The sequence below is a fragment of the Aythya fuligula genome, chromosome 9 (assembly GCF_009819795.1).
Source record: "Aythya fuligula isolate bAytFul2 chromosome 9, bAytFul2.pri, whole genome shotgun sequence".
NCBI classification, from domain to species: domain Eukaryota; kingdom Metazoa; phylum Chordata; class Aves; order Anseriformes; family Anatidae; genus Aythya; species Aythya fuligula.
Window position 1 is genome coordinate 122597 of NC_045567.1, and position 10526 is coordinate 133122.

The following is a 10526-nucleotide window of genomic DNA, read 5'->3' on the forward strand; positions in this document are numbered from 1 at the left end:
CTGATTCTTGCATGTTCTCTAATTTAGTCATGTGAGAATCAGAGGTAAACATCTTTTAAATTAACTCTCCAGTAGGAATGACCTGTAGGCCAAGATAGTATAAAATGTTGTCACACAAAAACATTTTTATTTTTTCCTTTCATGTTGTGCTTAAAATGTCTGAGAATAGTGGATTTGTATCATGCTAAGTGCTTGCATCTGCTTAATTTTCATTAACTTGTACTTGGCATTAAATGTTACATTAATTGTCTGCTGGTGCTGTGACCTGAGGTGACTGATGTTTTTGAAAGGCAGCCCCTAAAAGAATCAGTGTATAAATATATAAAAAATGAAAATTGAGCTCAATTCTGTTACACCTAAGGGACCTGGTAGATTCCAGGGTTTCAGACACAGACAATCTTGAAGATGTTTTTTGACACCATGTCTGCTATTTTGCAGGAATCTGCATATATGCGTTTAATATAATGTGTGAAAATGAAATATATTAGTCTCAGAATAAAAGATATATTGACAGTTTCAAAGTGCAGAATGTAGTATTGTTGATGACCATTTTAAGGATGACTGTGGCATCAGACACTGCACTTTTAAAATGAGATTCTCTGGAGTCAGCTCAGTAAAGCTGCAGCAGCCTAATATACAGAGTATCCAATAAATACGCTTTAAAAATCAATGTACCAAAAATGCAGCAGTTTATACTTAACAATATGACCCATGATAAATATGTTCTTAAAAGGAGATTCCAAAACTACTGAACCTGCTTATTCAAAAGCTGTGTTTGCCAAATCATACAGTTTGAACTTACTTTACAATTAATGACCTAATTTGTAGCACTGCAGGCTCTTGCCCTGCAATAATCTTAGTCAAGTCTCTAAGAAGGATGACAGCAGGAGTTATTCTGACAGAATGCCAAAACAATACTGCAAAGTCTTCAGAAACTTCAGTTTAAAGTTGATGAGATCTACGGAATTAGATAAAATGGTGTGGACCCATGAACACTGCAAAAACAATAATGTGAAGCTGATCAAGCCCAGATCTTGCGATGAATAAATGATCATAAGAAGTAATCAAACAAATGTCGTCATTCCCTGTTGAGCACTGAGAAACATCTTGGAAATAGAAGACTGCCAGATTTCAATGCCTGAGTTTACTTTTCAGATACATATTTTTTCTTCATGCAGTTGGAGATATATATATATATATATATATATATATATATTTTTTTTTTTTTTTTCCTTTTTCCAGTCACTGACACAGCATTAGTGCCATAAGCTACTGAGCTGGCAAGAATTTCTGAATATTATAATTTCTGATGACAGTCTTTTCTGTTTCCATCACAGACTAGGTCAAAAAGGAGTCAACCAAACAATGGCCTGGAATATTATTTAAATTTTTCATTTTGCATCTCAGGATTGATGGTTAACTGTTAGATTAGCTCATAAACTAGCTCTAAGCACTGTTTGTTTTTTTTTTTTCTTTTTTTTTTTTTTCTTCCCAACTGTATAATATAACTGTTCAATATTTTTATGATAAAGATATGATAAAGAAGTGATTTCTTCAGTTTTAGGAATAAAAATACTCTGGTATTCCACTTTGAAAAACTTATGAAGGTTAAGTGCATACTGATAAAAGGAAAAAATATGCATCAGGGTTACCATTTCAGAAGCATCCTTTAAAGAAGCATTCTATTAAAGCCTTTCATCCCATTTGTTGTCAAACTGAGTCCAAAAGTCTGATGCTAAACAATACCTCTTTTTCTAGGAATTCTCAATATTTATAGATATCATGAATCAGATAGTTTGTTGACCTATTTAAAAAAGAAAGAAAGAAAAAGAAAAAGTCTACTATCTTTTAGTCACAAAATATTGCCAGTTTTTATAATCTTGGACTGACAAATTTGCCTTCTTAATACTGTTTGATATTTATTAATTTCCAAAACATCAGTGAGAAACTTCTCGATGCCCAAATCATAACCCTGTTTATGTATGTCTTCACAGAATCATCTAGATCTCGATGTCATGTAGCAAAATCCTAGCATGTGCTCCAGACCAGCCACACGTGTTTGAATTATGGGGACCCTCTCACCACCATTATTTAGTAATATGTTTTTATGGCTAATATTAGTTTTGAAGAGTGACATTATTGAATATATTCTGAAGACCTCTGAGAGTACTTTGAAGATGCTGGGATCAGCAGAATCACTACTCCAAACTTTGCTGGTATTTTCTTTGTATTTATATATTATTTATATAAATAATTATTTGTATTTATATTTATATATGTATATATAATTTATATTATTTATATATTTATTTTATGTATTTATATATTATTAATATTGCATCTTGTAATTCATCAAAGGATTTTTCAACTTGTGTACCCTCGGACATGCTTATAGCCTACTGTTTGGTAGCTATGTGTAGGTATCTTCCCCCTCACCCCAATTATACATGTAGATGCAGTTTAACATGTGAGCAGGAACTGGGAGAGGGAAGAGTGAGAGTGATGAGATCTAGGCTAGGGACCACAGAGGTAGGTCTCATGACTTAGGAGTGTTTCTACTTCTGCTATTGACTCATCAGGTGAGAAACAAAATGTGTAATTGTTATTTTGCAGGGTCAGTGGATTCTTGCAGGGTACCTCCTGTGGGATTTTTTTTTACCATTGTTTAGAATTAAGAGTGAATGTATTCCAGCTTTATCATATGACCACTGAATGAATGGCTTAGTGTTCAAAAAATATTTTATATCCTTAGCTAGAGGATGTTTGTGCATACTATTTGAATTCCTACATGCTTGAAAAGAGTGTGAAATATACTGAAATATAAGCAGTGAATAAAGGTATTGGCAGTGCCAGAATTCCCTGAAGCCAAGCACTGAGAATCTAACTGTTTAGTGCCAAGCAGAAAAAAGACATTTAACGAAGCAATTAGGACTGACCTCACAGCCATTTGTTATGGATGTCTTCTGTTTAATTAGCTTGTCCTTGGGATGCCTTGTACAAGGCTGTGGTGGATTCTCATACTCAAGCATACTCTGGCATCTGTAAGACTGGCTGGGTCATGGCAGGACTCAGCAACAGCTCAAAGATCCAAAAAACTTAAGGTCCCTTCCCGTAAAATTCTTAAGGCATTGAAATCAGCACGTGGTGTGTAGTGAGACATCATGCCTATACTGAACAGATCATAATCTAAAAAAGTACAAGAGTAACCAGACACTCAGCACCTTACTGATAGGAACCAGGTCTTTCAACTTTTTGCTGTATCTGATGAGTTTATTTTCTGGTGTGGATCAGCACACCATTTACACCTATATAATGTTTCCATCAATGCCAGAACCAGATGCTGCTGAAGTGGGTGCTAGAGCTATACTGTAAGGAGATACAGGAGTATCTGCCCACTGCTGACATCTCTCCAGGATATCTAATATGGGTTGTTAGCACATTGTCTCTCTCAGTATTCCTCAGTTCCAATTCTGGGCTCCACAGGGGGCTGAGGGTAAATCAGGCTGTCAGTGTGCAATCATCCACTTCCAGTTTTAACATACGGATTTAGACAGGCAGATGAATCTCCATTTCATCTCATTAAATGCGATCCAGATAGTGAAGTTGTATTGGAGCTAACACAGCACAGCAGGGTGACCATGAGTGGGAGTAAAGGGAGATGAAATGTAATGGGAGAGTCCAGGCTGCATCAAAAACACCAGCAAGATAGGTTCAAGGAAGAGAGTGGACTGAGTGCAATGGCTCTATTCCACACTGAGGCTTAACTGAAATTCCTTTTTACAGCTTGCTGAGTAATCTACTGTTCTGTTTTGTTATTTGTGTGTATTGTCCTTTGTGGATGAGGTAAATCATGAACATTCTTCTCCTGTATAGCTTGTTTGTGATCTTGATAATGTTTGTTTGTGACTTGACAATGTTTGAAGCTTGTTTGTGACTTGATAATGTTTGAAGCTCAGCACTTAGATACATTACCTTCAGCTCTGAATGGTTTTGAAATCTGGTGCCCTTTGCTGAAAGGCAGGTTGTATCAACCACTGCTAGACCTGGGAAAAGGTCAGGGAGTTCTACCATTTCAGAAAAACAAGACTGTAGAAATGAACAAATTTTCTTAGTCTGCATTTAGTGAAGAAAGATAAATTTACAAGCTTCAGAAGAAAGTGGAACTCCACTGAAAGCAAGGAGGCTTCAGCTAATTATCTGTCTTCAGTAAAATAAGTTCCCTCTTCTTTTTTACCACCAGAGCTTGGAGATAATTTGGTGGTGTCATATTGTTAAACATACAGACTAACAAAGAAAAAACTATGAAACCAAAAAGATAGATCAAGTATTACAAATTAGGTATTCTGTGCACCAATTTGCTCATTTAACAATATGCTCCCTTTCAAAAGACTCATGGTTCTTAGTTAATAAGAAATATTCATAAAACTCTTCCCAAAGCAACTTGTTTGACTAATAATATATACTGGGATGTCATTATTAAAACACGTTAGTTGCAAAAATCATAGCGATAGCTCGTTCATTTTAAGTGTACGGGGTAGTAAATTAATCTGAACAAATTAATCTTGGCACTGTTTGTTCTTCTGTGAATATGTAAGTAAACAAAGCTCAAATTTAGAGGAGACCCTGTCTGATTTAGGCGTTTTTATTAGCTATTTGTGAGATAGGAAAAAATAATGAAATCAAATTCATGCTATTGAAGTGTGTGGAACCAAATCTGATTGAGGCATGGATTTCTGTCTAGATAAAAAAGCTCCTTTTATTCACAGAAATAAGTCAATGGCTAAAGACAAAACTGGGCTTCTCAAGAATGAATAATTTACTATTTTTCAGTAACTGGCAGACTTCACAGTATAAAGAAAAAAACATATGGAGTGCAAACAATTTTCTCATGTAGACATAGTGTAATCTTATTTTCATGAATTTGTCTGGAAATTAATTCAGTCAGATGCAATTCTGCTAAATTTGTATGAAAGTGGTCTTGTCAAGGAAAAGAAGCAAGCTGTGGAACATAAAACAGCAATGTTCTTGGGAAATACGTTGGTCTATACATGTAGAAATGTTTAGGCATTAGAGATGATAAGATAGTGGCTTTAAATTCAGTGTCCAGATTCTGCTGTATTATGCTCATGCAAGTCTGTATTGTTAAATTGAATTGTTCTTCCTCTCTTCTCCTCCCCCCTCCCCCCCCTTTTTAATGGTGGAGTATAATTGAAACAATATTATTTTTGCCAACTTGATTAGAAGCAGTTTATAAAACTCTACATTGTAATACAGCTATCCCAAACACTGGGACTATGCAGGTCCAATTTCAGACAGAGGCTTTTTGCTACTAATTTATGGCTGCTTCTTACTTGTGTTTCTCTGCACTTCCCACTCTCCAACCCTGAAATCACATCTGCTGGGAAGGGGTGAGGGAGGAGAGAGAGAGACCATGCTTTGATCTGCTACCTCCTGAAACATCACATCTACCTGAAATCCTTATATTTTATGTGAATTATTTAAACTTTTTCTCAAAAAAGATACATTTTGATGTGGAAATGTTGCTGTAGTGCTTCATGGAAGTAGTACAGAAGGTATCCCAAGGCCCTGTGCTCTGTTCTCCAGCTAGTATGTCACAGCTGTGATGCTCTGTGACTAAGGGCTCCAGCAATGCAGTGCAGCAGCTCAGCTGCTGGTTTGGCGCATGTGTCATCAGAAGGGATGTGATCTGGTCAAGGAGCATGGCTGGATATAAAATATACAAATATACACAGTTATGTATAAATATGGAATACATATGAATATACATGTATTAATAAATAAGTTATAAAGAGGAAGTTCCTCCCCTGGTTAGCTGTTTTTTGTCTATTCAGCAGCAGAGTGCTGATAGGAAGGCTTAGGAATTCTTTCCCCCTCTTTTGCTGCCATTTTTTTTCCTGTCATGTAAAATTTGTTTTGTTGTTGTCGTTGGTTTTAAATCTAATTCATTGATTGATTAATATCTACAGTTTCAGAAGTGATATATAGGCAAAGGCAGTTATGTACTTAGTGGCAGTGTAAGTTGTAGGTGAGGGAGTTGACTAAAAGCACTTCTGGAATTTTACCTAGGTCCAAGGGGACAATAAGATCTGCTTTTCCTTATCCTACCATTGTGATCTGATTTCCATTTTGAATGGAAAAATCCTATAAAGATTCATTGGTCCTGCTGTACAGAGCTTCATGATATTTCAAAGAAGAATAGATTTATAGGCTTTCTAAGATTTTTTACAGATGGAAAGTTTGCATTTGTCTTCAAGGTGAGTTATAGTTCATACTTTTCTCCTTGTAGAATTTGTAGAAGCCTGTTGGGATGGTGACATTTCCAAACCTGTATAATACCCCTGTGCTAATAAATGGAGCACAGAGCTGCAATGCCTAATATTTGAGGCTTTTGAGCTCATGAAGCTATGTGGCACAGGGCAAAGCACTGCAATTTTGCCAGTGTAAGTCCTGATGCAAACTTGCTGTAGGGTTTTCCGCAGATTCAGGGTAAATTAATATGCCTGTTGAAACTGGTATATTAAAGGTTGCTGTAATATGCTCAGCATTTCCATTATATGGTGTGGTAGAAATTAGACAATTACTTTGGCTTAAAGCTTTGCTGTCAGCAAAATGAGGACATCTGGGCTGGAAATATACATATGTGTGTATGTGTATTTGTATATATATATATATATGAAACATCTTTTGTAAGACTTGGCATCAATGTAGTTCAAACTGGGTGGCAAAGCAGTTGGCTGCAACACATGGACCAGAAAAGCTAGGAATAGTCTTTAAAAACTGAAGCTGCTTGAGTTTCAGCTGTTTTTTCTTTTTCACCTGGCTGATCAGATGTAAAACACAGATAAGAAATTCAGAAGGTGTAGTAAGAAGTGGGAATCCAGGCTGAGAATAAGAACTGAGAGACTGAGATGAGGACAGCTCATCCTGCATCTTCTTTATCAGCAAATTTTCAGTTCATTAGGGGATGCAGTTCTGTCTAAAAAAATGTGGTTGTCATTAGTTAGGAATTTGTAATTGCATGCTCAGATACCCTGCAAGTTGTACGTGCTCACATTTACTTGCTGTATAAGTATTATTTAAATAAATACTCCCTGTTGCCAGAACGTAGTACAAGCTGGAAAAAATGTAATTTACAGACACAGGATGTTCTATGTACACAAAAATTTGGCCTTGTATCTATTTCCCCTGATGTTCTGGATTAACATATACCTCAAAATCAGGAGCTGTGTAATGCAGTGACCCAGCTGGAACAGGGTCTCTGTGCTTCCAAACCAGCCTTGTTCCTTGCTTTCTCAAGCATCACACCGTGTTATCTTTTTTACAAACATATCAAGTGCCACCTTAAGTCTGTTTAGCTTGTTGCTCCCTCTACTCCCATAAGAAAACTTCCTGATCATCCCTCTTCTGATGTTTGGAAACTGCCTTTTAATTAATAATCTGAATTTGTTTGTGATAAGCTGATACTCAATTATTCATGTACCAGCACTATGCCTTAGCTTAAGAAGGGCTTCATTTTCCTTTCTGTGATATTTTGAGGAATAATCCTATCACCTTAGATTTTATTTTGCTAGACAAAGTACTTGATGGATTAAACAAGCTTTTGTTTAAACCAGGCACACGCTCTGTTCCTTACTGTCTTGCTCTGTGTTGTTTCAGTCTCAACTTTTCTTCTAACCATGGCTTACCAGACAAGTGTTTTGGAAAAGGAATCAATAGAAACTTTGCTAATAGCATCAGTACTTTCCTAACTCTTGACAACTCTTCATGTCACACATTGTAGCACTGCAGTGTCTTTCCCATAATGGCATTGCATCAGAAGTTTATGATCAGCTTGTGTTTGACCACAACTGAAACAAGCATGTTTCTGCAGAACAACGGCATCTTGAACATCTGATAGAGAATGTGTAGAGCTAAGTGTTTTAGTCAATCTTTTTTTTTTTTTTTTTTTTTCCTCCTAATCAGATGACACTATGAATAAGTCATTATTTCAAAAATGCCACTGGTCACTTGTAACTTCCATTTTAAAATCACATGGACAAACACAAAAGATTCTGTAGATGTTGGATTTAGGCTTGAGAATTTAAATGCAATCCCACCAAAACATTCAAAATTATCAGAGCCAAATGACAGCAACAGGTCTGCAGTATTTCTTTTCTCAAATACTTATGTAAAAGCATGCATATATTTCTATTTCTTTATGGAAGGGGAAAAAGATATAGTATTTGTACGGAATTTATTATTATTGTTTTCAGTTTACATTCTAAGCTTCAAAGTTGCATGAAAGACACAATTTGTTTAGTTTACTGGCACATGAAGTTTGTAAAATTTAGCAAGCAGAAATCCGAAGAATGAAAAGTATATATTACTAAAGACAAGAGCCTTAGTTTCTGCACTGTAGCAAATGTGGAAATACTTCTGGATAAACTTAATAACTTTATGTAGAACAAAAGATGAATGATTTTTTTCCATCAACTCTTTCTCCTTCATTACATTCTAGAGTGCCATCCTAACATGCAAAATAATTAAAACTGAAATCTTTTTAACTGTCATATTACACCAAATTCTGTAGCACTAACTCTGAACATCATGTTTGTCTTTTCATAACTGTGAAAGAAAAGAAATAACAGCTTGCTCACTCCTCTCACTCACCTACTAAGTAAACAAATTCTGGTTTAGTCATGCTGCTGCAGACACACAGGAATGTGAGAGTGAAGCTCCTCACTTAAATGGCTGTTTTACTGCTGCTTCATCTCTGGGACCAAAGAATCATAGAAAATATTGGGAAGATAGGTCTGGGATACCTCTGACTTCCAATCTACTAACAGCAGCAAAATGAAAACTGGAGATGTTGAATGATAATAAAACAACTGAGTTGGTATAAACTTGACCGATGGAGCTCTCATGTGGAACATATTGTGTCTACAATGTTACAGGTCATTTCCTTCGCCTTTCTCTATAAACATGTTTTTCAAATTGGTTTCAAGTGGGTCCAGCTACTTCAAGCACAATATATTGAAAGCATGTTAATATGACAGATAACTAGCAGCTGTTGTTGGAAAATTGACAAAGCAAAGGATAGATGTTGCTTTGGAGGATGAACTTGTGCTTTCAGGCACAACATCTTCCTCAGTATTTTGCTTCTCTATGAATTTTTCTTTGCAAAGGCTGGGCTAGTGACACAGAGGCCACATTCTTTACAGATATAACTCTAGCAAATGTAGCCATGCCTTATAAGAAACAGATATACGGAGGGACTTATTAAGGCAATGAATGAGAGAAAGAAGTGTTCTCTCTATTAAATTGCTCCCTCTATTAAAACTATTGAAGATTTTGTATTGAAGATTTGTAGATAGTGTATATAGCAACACAAATGCTCTTGACTGAATTTGTTCCAGAGGTGATCTAATCTATTTAATCATATACTATTTTCTATCTCTTCAATTCAGATTTTTATTTATTTATTTATTTTTTAAATATAATTTGGATATAACATGGGAAAGCAATACTTTCCTGTAACTTTTCTGTCTAGAAAGAAATACCATTTTTTCTTTCTAACCATTATTCATTTTTGTCTAAAACACTGTATGCATGGCTTGAGAAGGAGAGAAAAAAAATACAAACAATTTAACTGGCAATATTATTTACTTATTTTGTATTTAAATCATTGGGTCACATAGTGCTTCAGGTTTATTGCTGTTATGATCCTGCAAGTTTCACACAATTCACATTGCCTGTAGATGCCAAATACTGTACAGTTTCCTTAATAATAGAGACTAAACACATGTATTCTTTGATCTACTTCACAGCTTCAAAGTTTAAAATGCAGTCTGAGAGCTTTCCATGGGATTTCAAAAAACTGTTATTGAGAAAAGTAATTATGAAAGTAGTAATTTTCTCACTGATGCTATTTTTCTGTAACTGAGATCTAGGAGGTAAGAGCGTTATGTTTCTTTATTATTATTTTTTCCACAGTGTAATCTACAAGGACTTTTAATTTATATAATTTTTCTTTTGTAATTCATTCTTCCTGGAGGAACCACATTCAAGAAGGCTAGGAGACTGCAAGAACACAAACTATGTAAGCATGTATAAGCAGTCTGACAAGCACAAAGCATTAAAAAATGAAAACAAAAACAAAAATCTGCATTTCAAATACACTTGCATCAGGAGTTCTTGTGTTTGTTTCTGGAATAGGCCACATGATTAGAGAAAGATTGCCTGTCCCACCCATTCACAAATTGTGCTGACCTTCATTCCTTTACTGATTTTCACAGAATCACAGAATTGTCTAGGTTGGAAGTGACCTCAAGATCATCGAGTCCAACCTCTGACCTAACACTAACAAGTCAACCACTAAACCATATTGCTAAGTTCAACATCTAAACGTTTTTTAAAGACCTCCAGGGATGGTGACTGAACAGCTTCCCTGGGCAGCCCATTCCAATGCCTAACAACCCTTTTAGTAAAGAAGTTCTTCCTAAAATCCAACCTAAAACACCCCTGGC